Genomic DNA, 18280 nt, shown 5'->3' with positions numbered 1-18280 from the left:
TCTGAGTCTGAATCCCTATGTCTGATTCAAATCCTTCCCTGCACCTCATGTACGTCAGGGCTCATAACTACAGCTGCCTCCACAGGTTCCCCACACTGAGAAGTAGAAGAATCTTCCAGTTCTGGGACCGCAGTTTAAGGAGGATATATCGGTGCAAGCTCCCTGGGGCCTTGGGTGCCCAAGCACCCACACAATTCCCCATGAAGGGCCCAGGAACCCACAAATTATGGCGCCAGGGCTGGCACTCTTGAAGGAAGATATTGGCAAGCTGGAAGGTGTGCAGAGGAGGGTGATCAAAACTATCAAGCTTCTGGAAACCAAGCCTTAGGAGGAACTGTTGAGGGAGTTGAGTACAATTCTATGATTATTTGAGAGAAGTAACATTCAGTTGGCAGGGGATCTGACTATTATGGGCTAGTCAAGCTTGTACAGTGGTACCTCGGGTTAAGAACTTAATTCGTTCCGGAGGTCCGTTCTTAACCTGAAACTGGTCTTAACCTGAGGTACCACTTTAGCCAATGGGGCCTCCCGCTGCCGCCGCCACCTGATTTCTGTTCTCATCCTGAAGCAAAGTTCTTAACCCGAGGTACTATTTCTGGGTTAGTGGAGTCTGTAACCTGAAGCGTCTGTAACCTGAGGTACCACTGTATTCTAATCAGAGATGGGCAAATAAGTATTTCAAGCCAGTGTGTGCATCCCATTTCTTCATTAACCTGCGTTTAAAAAATGTATTTAAATAGTGTTTCCAAACACTTTCTCTCAAAGTACACATTCTAAACACACATTGATACGCGTTTCGACGACATTGTGGGGAAATTTGAAATCTGGTGGGTAGTTATTAATGTCCAATCCATATGTTACCCCACTAGGTGTGAAACGTGTCTGCCCATATTGGAATTAAAAAAGAAACCCAATGCCTCAGTCAACCTGAATTCCGAGGAGAGGGGAGTTATTTGGTTCAGCGGCAGCACTTTGTCCATTCGCCAGCTGAACTGCATGCCAGAGAGGGGGCTTACTGCCGACACATTGAGTCCTGCTCTGAATTTGTCAAGGGCCTATTTCTAACGAGTTGGTAGCAAAGCCTTGCAAATCCCAGGTGTCGTCATCAGTCTTTTCCAATCCTTCCTGTAGAGCCACAGGGCTCTGCTTTCAAAGGGATAACAGTATTCATGAGGCCATCTCCACTCATTCAAGCATAGCAGGGTCATATTTTCCAATCTTGCAGTAGCTGTAGGTTTCCTCTTGCCTCCAGTTTCACAGTGTCCCACGTGATTATTGAATTTACAGTAGCTGCATGGTGAGTAGCGATCCATTTCCTTGTTTACTTTGGGCTCAGCCGGCCAAAGCCATCTCCTCCATATTCTTCTGCATGGCGGAGGAAGGAATATAGCTAAACAATCCATTATAGCAAATCAATTCTTCTTTGCTTCTTGGGTGCATTTAATTGCCTTTGTAAACTAATTACATGTTATTTGAACAAAGATGGGCTGAAAAGGAGACTTAGAGCACTGTTGCCAAACACAGCTGGGATTCCACCACATTGATCAGAGCGTTAGATGAGAATCTGAACACCAGCTTGTCTAAATTGATACATGGCAGTTTATTTGACAACCTAGCACCCTCTAGATGCTTTGAACTACAACTCCCATCAGCTGGAACCAGTACAGCCATCAGTCACAAACCGTATGGCTGCTTTAGACTGCAACCCACATCAATCACAGTCACCACAGCTGTTTTGGATAAAAACTCACATCACTCATATAACAAAAACACTGGGGACTTCCAGACTGCCTGTATTTTGTGAGAGCACTGAGAGATTTGGGCTTGCACCATTAAAGTGGTTTAAAGTCCTCTGTCACCCTATTGCAATAAATCAGCTTTAAAAAAGAAATGGACTATTTGCAGATAAGAAAGTGATGGGGAAATGCATTGACCAATATGGAATGAACAGGTGATTAATGGGAAGATGTATTAAACACCTTACAAGCAAATCAGGATGACTGCAGGGTGGCTGCTGATTGTCATATAACCTCCCTGCAAACCAATCAGGACAAATGTTCAATCTCCACATAAGCTTTGTACAAGCAAATAATCAATGCAACGAATATGTGTGAAGAGGAGCCTCCTCTATTGCAAAGATATAAGAACATAGGAATCTACCTTTTAGTGAGTCAGACCATTGGTCCTTTTAGCTCAGTAATTTCTACACTGACTGGCAGCAGTCTCCTTGGACCTTCTGCGTGCAAAGCAGATGTTCTATCAAGACCAAAAATGTGATGGAAACCATGGTTGAAGACTGAGCAGTCAAGAAATGTCCATGTGTCATGAGGCATATTTTGGCTCTGTCTGAAACATCAAAAGACTGACTGATGTTGTTCATAGATCAAGACTGTTCTAATATGACAATTATTAGTCTAACTTTCTACATCACATCTTGCTTTCTCTGTATTTTTGAAGATACCCTTGTGAGGCAAGAAAAGGTGTGGTAGCTCTCTGTTAGGGACCTAACAGGGAAACAAGCAGCAGATTCTACCTGCTGTTTTTATCCCAATTAATTTCGCTACAGGACTGAGGAATCCGCTTCCAAACATACGACAATTGTATTTTAGGAACATATACTAGGAAGCCTCTCCAGTTTTAAAAGGACAGGTCAATCCAGGGGGCTTATGAAAAGCATAGTGCTTTGAGAAAGTTGACTACAGCTTCCAGTAAAGTGGAATACTTTGAAAGCTCTATCATTATTTCCATATGCTATTGTGGTTGCATGATGTTTGTTGACAATTATGTGCAATTTTTCAATTTTCTGAAAATGCATTTTTTAAGGATGCAGGGTTGCCAAGAAGAACTGGCATAAGGGGGAACAAATATAAAAGTGGATTTGGGAATAATAAATGGCCACAGCTAAATGGATAGCTGAAAATTTGCCAGCTGAAGCCTTGGCTCCTTGCAAGACCTATCAATGGGGCTGTAAAGACCAAGTGCTGAATGGCAAGGAAAGCTTTTGAACACATGAAACTGCTTCATATGTGATTCAGACCATCTATCCCAATATATCAACAATAGCTCTCTCTCCAGTTTTGGGTAGCCAGGGGGTCTTATTCAGCCCTTCTACTCCCAAACCTGTTTACACAGGGAGGTGATGATGGCTGCGTTCTAGCTCCACTGATACAGAGGCTGTTATTATATACTGCAAAGTTACTGACTCACACTTGTGTGCATGGAAGGGTTAACCTGAGCCCTGAGCAAAAGTTGCCAGTGGGTGAAGTATAGCTGGCTTCCAGCAGCCTTTGCTCTCCCCTCTTTCTGTCTCTGCCTGCTTCCTCAAGGAAGAAATAAATCAATCAGAATGGCTCCCACATAAATGCAATCTCTCTAAAGGGGTTTTTACAGCCTGCATCTTTGCTAATCCAAATACTGCATGATTCCTTTTGTAAGGAAACCAAGTTCTTTTTAAAAAAGTTTTTTGGAACCTTTTTCTTCTTCTTTTTACTGCCAACAGATGGAGACTTGCTTGCTGTAACTCCTGAAACACTGAGTAAAATCTTCAATTACTTACAAAGCTAAATGTCTGTGATTTATTCTAGCCTAGGTACTTTCATGGGGAACATCTATTTAAAAGTGGATGAGGGCAGATGTAATTCTAACCAAGTTTAATGTGCTTGGAGCAATCACCATTGTGCTCACTCTGCTATGAGAGAGTAAGGAATCTCTTCCAAACCTTTCATCTCCAACAAAGACAGCATACCTTTGAATACCTGGTGCTGGAAATCACAAGTGGGGAGAATGCTGTTGTCCTCAGGTCCTGTTTGGAGGTTCCCATAATGGGCATCTGGTTGGCCACTGTAAGAACAGGATGCTGGACTAGATAGGTCACTTGCGTGATCCAGCAGGCTCTTCCTGTGTTCTTAAGACACTTCGTTGAGAGCCCTCAACCCTGGAACTGACCCCACTACAGGTGGAAACCATTTTGCACAGGGGTTCTGTTCCTGGTCCCCATGCACATTGGCAGACATGCATAAGCCTGCCCTACCCTACTTCATCCCATTCCTCCCTCTTCTGGGTCCAAAAAGACCCACATATTGGCAGTCATGTGTCAATTGAATATGCCTAAAACCCTACCACCTGTGGTTCTACAAACACAATCACACACTATATTGTAGATCAGCCTTCCCCAACCTGTTGCCCTCCAGCACCCATTAACAGTCCATCATCCCATGAATGGCCAATGGTCAGGGATGTTGGGATCCAATAGCACTAGGGCATTGGGAAGACAGCCCTACTTTGCCACCCCATGTAACTCTATGTGTCATTGTAATAATGGAAAGGGCACTTGGTCTTTTTCCTCCCTCTTGTCCTTTGGAGAGTCCCCATTGGATTGAAGAAGGGCAAATGAGGGCACTAATTAAGGCAAGCCTGGAAGAAAAGAGAAGCATGAAATAGGTCATAGCTGGGTTCTGAGTGAGTAAGGACAAGGACACTTGCATTTGGCTCTTTTGTGGGAGTGGGAGTCAATTAATTTAAAGCAAGCCTCTTAATAGCAGCCCACCTTTTTATCTTGTTGACCAGCATTAGTGGCCTTGGACAGACAAAGGGAACTCTTCCCTCATGCAAAACCATCATTCTGTTGTGGTGAAGGCTAAGATGGCTTTAAAAAGACTCTGAGACAAAGAAAGCAGATCTGTTATTTCATGAGATTTTATGCTGTTCACCTCTGATATATTTTCTTTTGATTTAGCTGGATACATAGTCGTATAATAAATAAACATCCATGGCTATGAGTCAAGATGGCTATATGCAACCTCCTTGTTTAGAGGCAATATACCATGTTTTTTTGGGGGGGGGGCATAGACTGGAAAAGGGCCATTGTCTTCAAGCCTTTCTTCTACTTAGGATAGCTATCTCCAGGATCAGAGCCACCAGGTCTCTGAATACTAGTTGTGGAGAACTGTGAGTTGGAGAATATTGTTGTGTTCATGCCCTGCTTTTGAGCTTCCTGCAGTGGCAGACTTTGGTACTATGGCACTCTGAGCTAGACCAAAATTTTGCACACACCACCTCCAGCCTTCACACTGTGCCGGGCTTTGGGAAGAAGGCACAAGGGCTCCAGCAGGTCCTAGGACCCTCCCACTTCCTTCCGAAAGCAGGGCAAGCCCTAATTAGGATTTGGGGAGGAGGTGGGAGGACTCTAGGACCCTATCAGAGCTCTCACTTGTAGCTGGACAAATGCTTACTGGGTGCACTCTGTTAGGATATTTGATGTTCCATTCCACCCTAAGAGGAACAGATATGTGGATTGTTGTAAGTCACATGTCTGTTTACATTCCAGCACAGCCTCCTCGGAACTTCCATTTGTGTATAGCTTTTGCCTTATGCTTCTTTCTCTTCGACATGAAGAAGCAGACATGTTTTTCTTTGTCCTGATCTATGCTTAATAAACTGCTTGTAAATATGCTTTGGGACGCGGGTGGCGCTGTGGGTAAAACCTCAGTGCCTAGGACTTTCCGATCGCATGGTCAGCGGTTCGAATCCCCGCAGCGGGGTGAGCTCCCGTCGTTCGGTCCCAGCTCCTGCCCACCTAGCAGTTCGAAAGCACCCTTAAGTGCAAGTAGATAAATAGGGACCGCTTTATAGCGGGAAGGTAAACGGCGTTTCCGTGTGTGCTGCGCTGGTGCTGGCTCGCCAGAGCAGCTTTGTCACGCTGGCCACGTGACCCGGAAGTGTCTGCGGACAGCGCTGGCTCCCGGCCTCTAGAGTGAAATGAGCGCACAACCCTAGAGTCTGTCAAGACTGGCCCGTACGGGCAGGGGTACCTTTACCCTTTACCTTTTTAAATATGCTTTACATATGCCTCTGTCTGCCCTTCCGTCGTGAAGAGTTTGTTATCTCTGCTGGCTTGCATGCTCAGCTTCTGAAAGCCTTCTGAAGCTCTGAGTCGCATTTTTGATGCTGAGCCGAGGATTGGGGTTCGACCGGCTGCTGGCTGGTGGGCTGGACCAGCTGGGGGCCTGCCAATTGCCCCTGGTTGCCTTGCATGCATCACAACACACTCCACCTGGAGCCCAGTGTAGAGGAATTGGTCACACAGCCCTAAAACCATCTCTGCTTCCTGTAGGCATCTGCTGTAGTTGTCTACTGTTAAAAATAGAGTGTTGGACTAAACGGACCTTTGGTCTGATCCAGCAGGGCTCTCATTATGTTTGTAAGATCTGAAGTGGTTCCTCTGTGCCATGGTGGGGAAACACTAGACAAATAACTATCCTTGGCAGCCTCCTGGAACAACTTTTGCCTAGACTCCTGCTTAGAAAGCCATGCTGGTTTCGCAACTGGTACATGTACTGGTACATCTAGCCCAGAATTAACTCCTTTGTCAGGGGATCTCAGGCAAAAGAGGTCTTTCCCATCATCTGCTACCTGACTTATTTGGCTGGAGATGCTTGGGACTGAACTGCTTGTCTGATTGTCAAACTGTTCTTGTCTGTTGGTTTGGTTGTAAGTCACTGTGAGTTGCCCTAAGCAACGTAAAGTGACTGACAAATTGAATGAATAGAAATCTGGGTCTTTCTGCATGTAAGACAGCCACTGAGCTATAACCCTGGCCCAGTTAAACTAGCTTAAAGACAGTCTTGGACTTTGTTGGGTCCAAAGCAGGTGTCAACCTCCAGGTGTTGCTCCCATCATCCCTGGCTATTGGCTATGCTGATTGGAGTTGTAGTCCAGCAACAACTGGAATCTTGTTTAGCTTAGTTGGCAGAGCAGGAGACTCTTAATCTCAGGGTCATGGGTTTGAGCCCCACATTGGAGAAAATATTACTTCATTGCAGGGTGTTGGACTAGATGATCATTGTGGTCCCTTCCAACTCTAAGATGAATTTCAATGAGCCCAAGGTTCCCCAGATCTGTATTATGAATAAGGATGCAATTTCATATACAGTTATTGGACTGGGAGTAAGTCTGACTGAGCTCAGTAAGATTTACTTCTGAAGAGAGGCATGTAGCTCTGCACTGCACAGAACTACCATTGCTTTGTAAGTGCAGGTGAATGTTCAGAATGAAAAGAATGGCAGCACAATAATTAATTGGGCAAACGAGGCATTTGGCGCCAATTGGGTAGCTGCAGCTGAGTCTTCTGAAATGTTGGTTCGAAAAGTGTAATCGCATCATGAAAATCAGCTGCTCTGCATTCTGATCATCAGGCGCTGATGATATAATTGTGTTATAATGAAAAGTGTTCTGTTGATTATTCCACAGAGACCTTCTTTACAGATAATATTCAAATTTACTTTAATTTGGCATCATTTCAAAGAAAATGCAAATACAATGAGAACAGCTGGGCTGTGAGATTCAAAGCATATGAAGTGCATCCCTTATTTTCACCCGCTGTCTCTGCAAAGTCCTCTTTGAAAAGTTTCTTCACATAAATAATACTAACCCCAGTGTGTGCTAAATGCCAGCTTTTTATGCAATTTGGAATTTATGGCCAAAATATGAAGATGCAGCTTCATTCAGCCAGAATACAGAAATAGAATACTACTAAACATTCCAATTCTGCAGCAGAAGCTCCAATACAATATTCTTTCATGGAGTCACTCTTGGAAGGGAAACATCTTCATCTGATGTCTTAACCATCAAAGATAGGAAAACCATTCCACAGGGAGTGAGTTGCACCAATGGAGGCCACCACAAAGAAGGCACTGTCTCACATCCTCATATGGTTAGCCCTCAAGAGGGTCCACGAGGTTAGCCATTAGGCCACTGGGTTCAGCCTGGCTGAGAGCGGCACTCCATCAAGTAGCTGAATCCTAAGTCATTTAGGGTTTTGTTGCTCATCAGATATCATTGTAATCTATTAGGATGTTTCACAATTGTTAAAATTGGGGAGAATCAAGAGAACCCTTGTTGTCATTTTACATACTGGTGTCCATAGGCCTTTTGCTATTTAAGCAATCTATGGCCTTTAAAACTGCGTTTGTGGTGGTGGAGTCTATTGTTTTTGTTACTACGTTACGTATTTTTGTGTTTTATATTGTAAACTGCCCTTTTCTCCTTGGATGAAGGGCAGTATAGAAATTAAATAGATAAATTAATAAATATAAACAGTAGCCATTTGAGTCATTTCTGTTCAGATGGGATTGCAATGCAAGCAATCGTTGTCTGCGAAAGCTAGGAATCTGTTCTGGTGCTTTGTTTTCTTTACTCCATACAATGACAAGCCCAGTAGGGTTTGCTGAAAAACAGCAGTATGCACCCACATTTTAGGAAGTACATTTGGTGATTATGTTTTAACCATCAGCACATCATTTATTGCTCTTAACGGGGCACAGGTGAAGCCATCTGGAGGTCTTTACCCACCATGTAATCACACATTAGGAGCGACCACTTAGAGGGATAGCTATTTTCTCAAAGAAAATTGTCCGCACTTTGTATGCTGTGCATTACAGATTGACCCATTCCCCAGTTCTCTGCCCTCTGTGTCTGCACGGTTTATTTTTGTCCAGTGTATTTTAAGGTTCTCTCAGACCTTTCTCAAAGTCCTCTAAGGCTTACTTTCCCCTGATGCTCAAGTTCTCTACTGTTTCGTTCAATCTGTTATGGAAAGGGTGGTGAATGAACCATTTTCAGCCTGAGGGCCATGTTCCTCTCTGGGCAACCTTCCAAGGGCCACGTTCCAATGATGGGTGGCTAAAAAGAGGGAAAAATGGGCAGTGGACCTCATGCAAATTTTAACTTTGTACAGTAAGCTACTTCTGCAACTGCACAACGTGAATTCGGCAGTATGTGACAGAACTTCACCAAAATAATGGCAGCCTTGATTCACCCTTATTCCAGTATCATATTGGAATGGCCACAGTGGACACTCAGATACCTACGGGAAGTCCACAAACAGGGCATGAGTACAGCAGCCCTCTTCCTTCCTAGAGTTTTCAGCAACTGGTATTGATAAACATGCCACTTCTGACAGTGCCTAACCCAATACTGTAGCCACAATGGCCACATGAAAAGCTATCACCCTGTCTTTTTCCTGCATTTTAATTTCCCCCTTATTGGGTCTCATATTTGCAACTCTATCAGTATCAGTATTTTCATGGAGTGCTTATCCTATTCCCAATGGCGAAGGAGGCAAGTGGGCACTTACAATATATCTCTGCTGAACTCCCAGCATAGCCACATGCGGTTATGCACAAGTTCTGTTGCACCCATCTATTTGGCATTCATTACTTGGGAATCTCTCAGGGTACAGGTGGCGCTGTGGTCTAAACCACTGCCAATCAGAAGGTCAGTGGCTCGAATCCCTGTGATGGGGTGAGCTCCCGTTGTTCGGTCCCAGCTCCTGCCCACCTAGCAGTTCGAAAGCACGTCAAAGTGCAAGTAGATAAATAGGTACCGCTCCGGCAGGAAGGTAAATGGCGCTGCTCTGTTTCACCAGAAGCGGCTTAGTCATGCTGGCCACATGACCTGGAAGCTGTCTGCAGACAAACACCGGCTCCCTCGGCCTATACAGCGAGATGAGCACCAAATCCCCAGAGTCGTCCGTGACTGGACCTAACAGTCAGGGGGTACCTTTACCTTTATTTGGGAATCTAGGGTGGAAGATACAGAACCCAGTGACCTTGAATTGACCTTGCCCTGTAAGTCTAGATCCCACGACAGAGGAGAAGGTCCTCTCTGCCCAATGGAGGATTCCCCCCCCCCTTTTAAGTTCTGCAGGAACCCTGAAGCAGGACCAACTCAAGAGCAGGCAGACTTTGCATCCTAATGTGGACTCCCTGAAACAGCAGCCAAATTTCATCTCTCCCAATGCCCCTTATATTTCGCTTGCACAGGATCATGGCACATAACGTGCGTTAGCCCCAATGCTCCCTAAATCCACCCCCACCCCACCCCTGATTCACACACTCCAGCGCCAAGATGCCTTAGCTCATTCCACAGTCTGTTGAAGCTAATTGGAAAAGATGCTTCAACTCATCTATATTCAAAGGCACAGCAGGTGTCTGCCATTTGGCTGGCCCTCGCAATATTCTGTACCCTTCAGAAGATAGAGGCGTTTCGATTGCCTTAATTGAAAGCCAAACTGTGACATGAGTTTCTGCTTTTGAAGAAGTTGGACACAATCTGGATAACATGAGGCATGCCATGGATCTCATTGGATTGCCTTTTTTTTTTTTTTAAGGGTGGGGGCTTGAGGAACACACTTAACTTCTGACATGCTGATTGCAGGGAGGAAACGTCGAATCAAGGTTGCCCATCCATTGCTGTTCCTTTCTTTCCCAGATCCAGTCTGGGGTCTGTGAATGGAGCTGTAATGGTAGGTTGATGTAATGACAGAGAAAAGTTAGCGAGCGCTGGTTTGACAGCTCTGACTTGCCAGCTATTACGATTTCATAGAAAGTTGGCTTTTTCGCACTGGTGTAATGTGAGTAGGTCATTCTTCGATGACAACCGGGACCCAATTCTTCTCTGCAGAAACCAAGCAGATCCACAATTTTTGTGCTTTTATACTTCACAGGGTAGAGCAGGGGTGGGGAATGTGTGGCTCTCCAAATGTGGTTGGACTCCAATTCCTGGGCTGCCCAGAGTGGGGCGGGGGGGGGGTTAATGAGGATGCAAATTTCACTGCTGTTGGTAGCACTTTGGGAATGCTGTGGAAACAAGAGGGCATATTTTCTATCTGGGTTTCTGTGCATATATTAGAGAGGACAAGTTCTAGTATCACTGAGGTCAATAGCATATGTTGCACATATTAAGAAGGTAAAGGTTATGGCCTAGAGGACAGAAAAATTATTTCCACTTCATACTGCATGCATATTTCAAGTATTAAAATGAATGTCTTATTGGAAAGTTTGCAATGGGGGAAATCAAGGAAGTGGTTTATTAATTGTCACTTCTCCAGGCCACACTGTTCAGAGCCAACATCCTGTCCCTGCTGTATGGAGACGTAAAGAATTCATAGAAGCTGGACTTAAATTCCCAAAGGCAATAAGGAAGTTACTGCAAACACAGAAGACAAGGACAATCTCATTATAAGAACAATTAGTGTGAAATTACAAAAAGCTTTGTTCATCTCACTATAATTAAAGACCTTTCTGTGCTTCCAATTTAAGCACCTCCATTGAATTAGCTGCAAAAGTTCACTTTGGGCTAAGTTGCAAGGTTTCAGTCTTAGAAACCATTACAACCAGGAGGGTTTTTTTTCCCTTTCCCAATTTGACTTACGAGTGTGATTTGCTAATTAAAATTGACTGCATGTTTAAACGGAAGCGAGGTGGAAAGTTATTCTATTATATAAAATAATTGCTTCGTTATTTCTCTCCTTGTTTAAACTGCCAATTTGTACAGCCAGTTCTCAACAGTGATCATTCATAAGGGGTTGTAATTACATGGACATTATGCTGATATGTATAACGAAAGCTTCATAGAAGCTACACGTGTCATTTATTGGAAAAGGCATCTTTAAGCTTCTAAAAAGGCCGCAATTGGTTGTTCTGGGATCAGAATCCTTGCACTTGAGGATTGATTTGATTGGTATGCTAGATTCTCAAGGACTGAATCAGAGGCTGAAGTCTTGCAAACATGACTCAGCATTCACTTGTCAAGATCAGGGATAGCTGACTCATTTTCCTCCCCACCCAGGTTGTGATCAAGTAAACAACTGCAGGATTCCCTTCAGTAAATCAAGTCCATAGATATATGGGGCAGGTTAGATGTTTGGTGGTTGGCATGGCGTTGCCATGGAAGAAAGGTAATCTCTTTTTTGTATGCTGCCTGGATAAGTTAGAGCCAACTGGCGGAGTCGATCCCAAAGCAAATATTTTAAAATTACTCTGTTTGAATATCAATGTAAGTAACAATTACAAGAATGCAGTTGGCTTCCAGGGTCTCCTTTAAACATTCAGAAACAGCAATGCAAGGTACAGTTTTATCTGCACTATTTAAAGTTCAACACTTGAATCAATCTTCCCTTAAAGTCAAATTAGACACGTGTGAACACAATCAATGTGTACATAGAAAAAAAAGAATTGTCAGTCCAGCAATTACACTTTTCCACTCAAAAGTTCTTCCTGGTGATGGAAAAGACTCCTTTATTGCTGAAATGATATTCCCAGTAGTGATGTATGGAAGTGAGAGCTGGACCATAAAGAAGGCTGATCGCCAAAGAATGGTTGCTTTTGAATTATGGTGCTGGAGGAGACTCTCGAGAGTCCCATGGACTGCAAGAAGATCAAACCTATCCATTCTGAAGGAAATCAGCCCTGAGTGCTCACTGGAAGGACAGATTGTGAAGCTGAGGCTCCAAGACTTTGGCCACCTCATGAGAAGCGAAGACTCCCTGGAAAAGACCTGATGTTGGGAAAGATGGAGGGCACAAGGAGAAGGGGACGACAGAGGACGAGATGGTTGCACAGTGTTCTTGAAGCTACCAGCATGAGTTTGACCAAACTGTGGGAGGCAGCGGAAGACAGGAGTGTCTGGTGTGCTCTGGTCTATGGGGTCATGAAGAGTCGGACACGACTAAACAACTAAACAACAACAACAACAAATTGCTGAAATGATTATGCCATTACAGTTTAACTTGTTCAACTAGTGCTGAGTAGGGCTGGGTGATATGCCGGTGTTATGTACTGAGTCGAATAGGATCCAAAAGGCAGCAGTCTGATTGGTCCTAGAACAATAGGATTCAGAATGCAGCAGTCAGATTGGTCCTAGAACAATGCAGCAGTATGATTGGTTGGCAGGAACCACCCAATCATGCTCCAGATTGAAGTGAATCCACAACCTGATTGGCTTACAGTAGAATTCCGGAATTAGCCAATCATGTGCAGCCCATTGTGTAAATAATGTATATAAAGCAGATACCTTGAGGGGTCTTTCATTCATTCCTCCTCACCACTATGAGCTGAATAAAGAGCATGAAATCACTTTGCGACTCTGAGTATATTTCACCGTCCAAAACGGTTTCATAATTTTTGGCCTGGCAATATTTCACGAATATCTCTCTCTCTCTCTCTCTGTGTGTGTGTGTGTGTGTGTGTGTGTGTTGCATTAATCCTTTGGGCCAGCTATGAGTCTGTTTCCTAATATCAGTAAAAAATGGACACCATTATTTTGTTCCTTTCTTAAAATCTCTGCTGACACCTATCAGGACCTCAGATTGTACCAGGCTGCTATGATGGGGGTGGGGCTTATTGGGTTCTTTTTGTTTTTGTTTCAGTTATGTATTTTGTGGTTTTATATTCTGATTTTATCCTGCCCTGAGACCTGCGGATGGAGGGCGGTATACAAGTGTAATAAATAAAATGACCCAGTCGAAGTCCTTTAACTGGGAGGAAGATTCAGCTACTCTTACTGAGCTGAAGTTTCACTGTGGGAGTCTTTCTCTTTCCTGATGGCTTTTTTTTTTTCTAGGCCACAAACGTTTTGCTTTAACACAGCAGGCCTTGGGGGGATGAGAACATCGCAGCTAAGCTATTTTAAAAAAAGAAAGAAAGAGAAACAAAAGTGATAACCTAATAGCATTGCTGCACATTGATCAGCAGTAGCTGGTGGAGCTGAACCGTGATATCATAATCCTGTTATCCAAGCATAGTGTGTTGAGTTTTTGCTGTTGCAAGGCAAGGACATATACTGGAAAGCTATAATTACAACAACAATTCTTGTTCCTCTGTCTATTGAGTTTATAAGCGAATGCAGTTATGGGACTGGTGTGGGTAACTGGAAGTTTGCAGAATCCCCCATTATGTTTTGCTCGATAGATCTGTAACTGAAAGAATAAGTGCCCTCTTTTGCAAATGGACTGGATCCTTCAGCGGTGTGTAATATCGGAGGCGGAGATTTGCTCGGCAATTCACGGGACAAAAATAGAGCTGTTTATATGGTTATTCAAATGGGCCCTTTTCACTGACATGCATAGGGTCACTTTCTTACATTTATATCCCATCTTTCCTCCAAGGAGCTCAAGGACATAGAATAGAATAGAATTGTAGAGTTGGAAGGGACTACAAGAATCATCTAGTCCAACACCCCTCAATATTTCATTCACTGTGGGGTTCAAACCCATGACCCTGGGATTAAGAGTCTAACGCTCTGTTGACTGACCTATTCCTCTTAAGACATGTCATGTGCTCCAGGTGTTTCTCACCCACTTTCCATTGTATCACAACAGCTGTCTTGATGGACTTTCAGTGGCCCAAGGTCACCCAATGAGCTTCATGGCAGAGTGGGGATTTGAATCTTGGTCTCACAGATCCTCAACTGATACTTTAACCACTGTACCACGTTGCTTGAAGACATTCCAGGAGAACTTCATATTTCTATAACCTCTGCTGCAGTTTCTTTTAAATAAATAAAAAATAAATATTGAAATGAATGTTACAATGAATTTACAAATGGCTCATCTTTAATAAATCTCTCCAGTCCTCCATTATTACACCATCATCATAAATAGCCATAACTGTCTAAAGGTTGCACCAAGAGCATTTTTTGTAATAATTCATTCTGAGTCATGGGCCTATTTATGGAAACATGTAGCAACCCCAAGCTTTTTGTCAGCAAGGTTAACAGTAGCCTTCATTGTCCATTCTTCTTTTGGTCCCACAGGTAAGACCAGAACCATCCTTCCCCAACCTGGTGCCCTCCAAATACTTTGGACTATAATTCCCATTATCCCCAGCTAGCATGGTCAATGGTCAGACATGATGGGGCCAATAATTTTAAATGTCTGGAGGGAACCAGTTTACATTCCCCAGCAATTTTCAGATCTGTCTGTCAGACCATTTCCCCATCTAACTCACCGAGGGCCCATCTTCATTATATATGTAAATATATATATTTTGAATCCCCGTGCAGGGTGAGCTCCCGTTGCTCTATCCCAGCTCCTGCCAACCTAGCAGTTCGAAAGCACACCAGTGCAAGTAGATAAATAGGTACCGTTGCGGCTGGAAGGTAATGGCGTTTCCATGCACTCTGGTTCTGTCACAATGTTCCTTTACACCAGAAGCTGTTTAGTTATGCTGGCCACACGACCCAGAAAGCTGTCTGTGGACAAATGTCCTGAAAGTGAGGACTTCCGGGTTAGCGCGAACGGCTAATGGCGGATTCCCTCCGAGCTCCGGAGGGAATCGGCTCTACTGAAGATGGGTCTTGCCGTGCCGGCGACACGGGGACCCTCAGAAACCGCAGGCGCGGAAGCCTGCGGACTTGGTGACTCGGTGGGCACCTTAAGCGCCCTCCCCGACCCACGAAGAGCCTTTTTAAAGGCTACGGAGAGGGTACGGAGAGTGGCGTGGTGCTGAGAGTAGACCGCTACTTCAGTGGAGCGAAGCCGCAAGCCATGGCCGGAGAGCGCTGACTTTCTTCCCAAAATTTGGACTGGATAACAAAGGACCCGTGAGTAGTGGAATTTGGACTTTAAAAATTTTATCCTGTGAATTCGGCACGATCGGGGGATGTGTTAAAGGGAAGTCCGCACCCCCTCTACTTATAGACGATTTAAAGCAAGGAACGGAGAATTAAGGCGGAACGAATACTGTTTTGATGATTTAAAAGTTTTTCACAAATTTGATAGAAGAAGATTTTGTGCTGGAAAGAAAGGGAGGAACTTTGGAACTTTGTGTGTAATCCCCCCCAAAAACCTGGGAGTGTCCTATTTGGGTGCCGGAGGAAGAAATGAAAGGAGTTTGACAGCTGTCAAAGAAGCTGTCAAACGGGCGGACAAAGTAAAGAATTTTGTTATTTAACAACTCTTTGAATTAAAGGTGATACATTTGAACTGAGGCTATTGGAAACAAAGTATTGATAATAACAAAGTAACAGATTATTGGAAAAGGACTACTAAATAACTGAAAGCCCCCTAGGGGGAATTAGTGACATTACAATGGCTGCAGAGGGAAAATTACTGGCGGAGATAGAAAAAATGTTCTTTCTCGTGGGAATCCTGCAAGAGCAGAGTATGGCTCTGAGTAAAGTTTTTATTACCTTGAACTCTGAAACAAACAACTCTGCTGAATGCACAAAGGAGACGTATGACAAAAACTCTGCAGCTGAGCAGGAAGAGATGCCTTTGGAATTGACAGAGAAGAAAGAAGGAGTTCAGACACTACAAGTGGAAAATATCAACCAGGAATCTGCATTGTTAGAGTATGAGCAAGAAGACCTTTGGATTACAAACCTGCGAAAGATGAGAAAGAAGAAGAGGGAAGTCCCTGGAGTACTTGGAATATTAAAATTAAAAAGAATAAAGCAACATGATTGGGACTTTCCTCTTGAGTATGGAAAACTAGATGGTCCTTCGCAGCAAACACTTTTTAACATTCTGGATGAAAGAAAATATGATGTGACTCTGACTGAACTCCTTCGGGGTCTTAGGACCAACAAAGAGGATTACCAATATAGTTGGCAGAGAGGGACTGACAGAGAATCAGACGCCTCGGACGTGAGGAATCCGGGCTAAGAACTATTTTTTGTTTGTTTTTTGGACATTTGTCTGGGAAGGGACAGAAACCGGGGCAGGGGGGGGAGAGAGAATAGAATTATAAAATGTTATGATTTGTTTTACTTGGTCAATGTGACCTATAATTAATATAATAAAGGGTAAATTTGTGGAAGGGAAGTTAGATCGACCTTAAAAAAAAAAGAAATTAATGATTATAAGAGAATTGGATAAGTTGAATATAGATAAACAAAAAGAATTTAATTTTTAAAAGCAATATGAATATGTTTAAGAGGTTAGGTAAGAACTTGCTGAATTAATTATTGGAACTGGGATGTAAGAGGAGGGGGTGGGGGGAAGTCAAAGAAAGTGGGTAAAGAAAATTAGGGTATGTAATTGTATTTGTGTGTTTTTGTCTTTGTGTGTGTGTTTGTTGTTATAAAATGTAAAAACCCAATAAAAATTATTTTAAAAAAAACAAACAAAAAAAAACAAATGTCCTGAAAGTGAGATGAGCGCTGCAACCCCATAGTCACCATTGACTGGACATAACTGTCCAGGGGTCCTTTACCTTTTTTTTTTTTAAAAAAATAATTTTTATTGGGTTTTTACATTTTATAACAACAAACACACACACAAAGACAAAAACACACAAACACACAAATACAATTACATACCCTAATTTTCTTTACCCACTTTCATTGACTTCCCCCCACCCCCTCCTCTTACATCCCAGTTCCAAAATTAATTCAGCAAGTTCTTACCTAACCTCTTAAACATATTCATATTGTTTTTAAAAATTAAATTCTTTTTGTTTATCTATATTCAACTTATCCAATTCTCTTATAATCATTAATTTCTTTTTTTTTAAGGTCGATCTAACTTCCCCTCCACAAATTTTCCCTTTATTATATTAATTATAGGTCACATTGACCAAGTAAAACAAAACATAACATTTTATAGTTCTATTCTCTCTCCCCCCCCTGCCCCGGTTTCTGTCCCTTCCCAGACAAATGTCCAAAAAACAAACAAAAAATAGTTCTTAGCCCGGATTCCTCACGTCCGAGGCGTCTGATTCTCTGTCAGTCCCTCTCTGCCCCTTTACCTTTTTTTTTTTTTTTTTTTTAACCTTATATGTAAAGCTGCATCTTACCTCTTTAAACTGATACGGCTTCCCCCAAAAAACCCTGGGAACTGTAGTTTGGTACAAATCCTCAAAGTTGTTAGGAGACTCCTAATCCACTTACAGAACTCCCGTTTCCAGTGTGGTTTAACAATCAATCCATCTGCTTTGGGAACTGAGGGGTGTTCTGCTGCCTTCAGCAGGGAAAATCGTTGTATTTTTCATTTCATTTTTATTTATTACATTTATACAGTGGTACTTCGGGTTACATACGCTTCAGGTTACAGACGCTTCAGGTTACAGACTCCACTAAGCCAGAAATAGTACCTCGGGTTAAGAACTTTGCTTCAGGATGAGAACAGAAATCATGCTCTGGCGGTGCGGCGGCAGCAAGAGGCCTCATTAGCTAAAAGGGTGCTTCATATTAAGAACAGTTTCAGGTTAAGAACAGACCTCCGGAACAAATTAAGTACTTAACCCAAGGTACCACTGTATACCACCTTTATCTTCCAAAGATCTCAAGGTGGTGTGTATGGTTTTCCTCCTTCTCATTTAATACTTACAACAACCCTGTGAGGTAGGTTAGGCTAAGAGGTGGTTACACTCTGGTGAAACCAGAGGAAATCATATTATATATGCTGGTCCAGGGGGGAGGTTACCGTGGGGCGAGGTCCAGGACCTGAGTTGAGGGTCGGCAGACAGTCCTCCTCGGGCGAAGCGGGGTCCACAGCGGG

Source organism: Podarcis erhardii (genome assembly GCF_964252035.2).
Source record: "Podarcis erhardii genome assembly, chromosome: 9".
Taxonomy (NCBI): Eukaryota; Metazoa; Chordata; class Lepidosauria; order Squamata; family Lacertidae; genus Podarcis; species Podarcis erhardii.
This window is presented reverse-complemented; position numbering follows the sequence as displayed.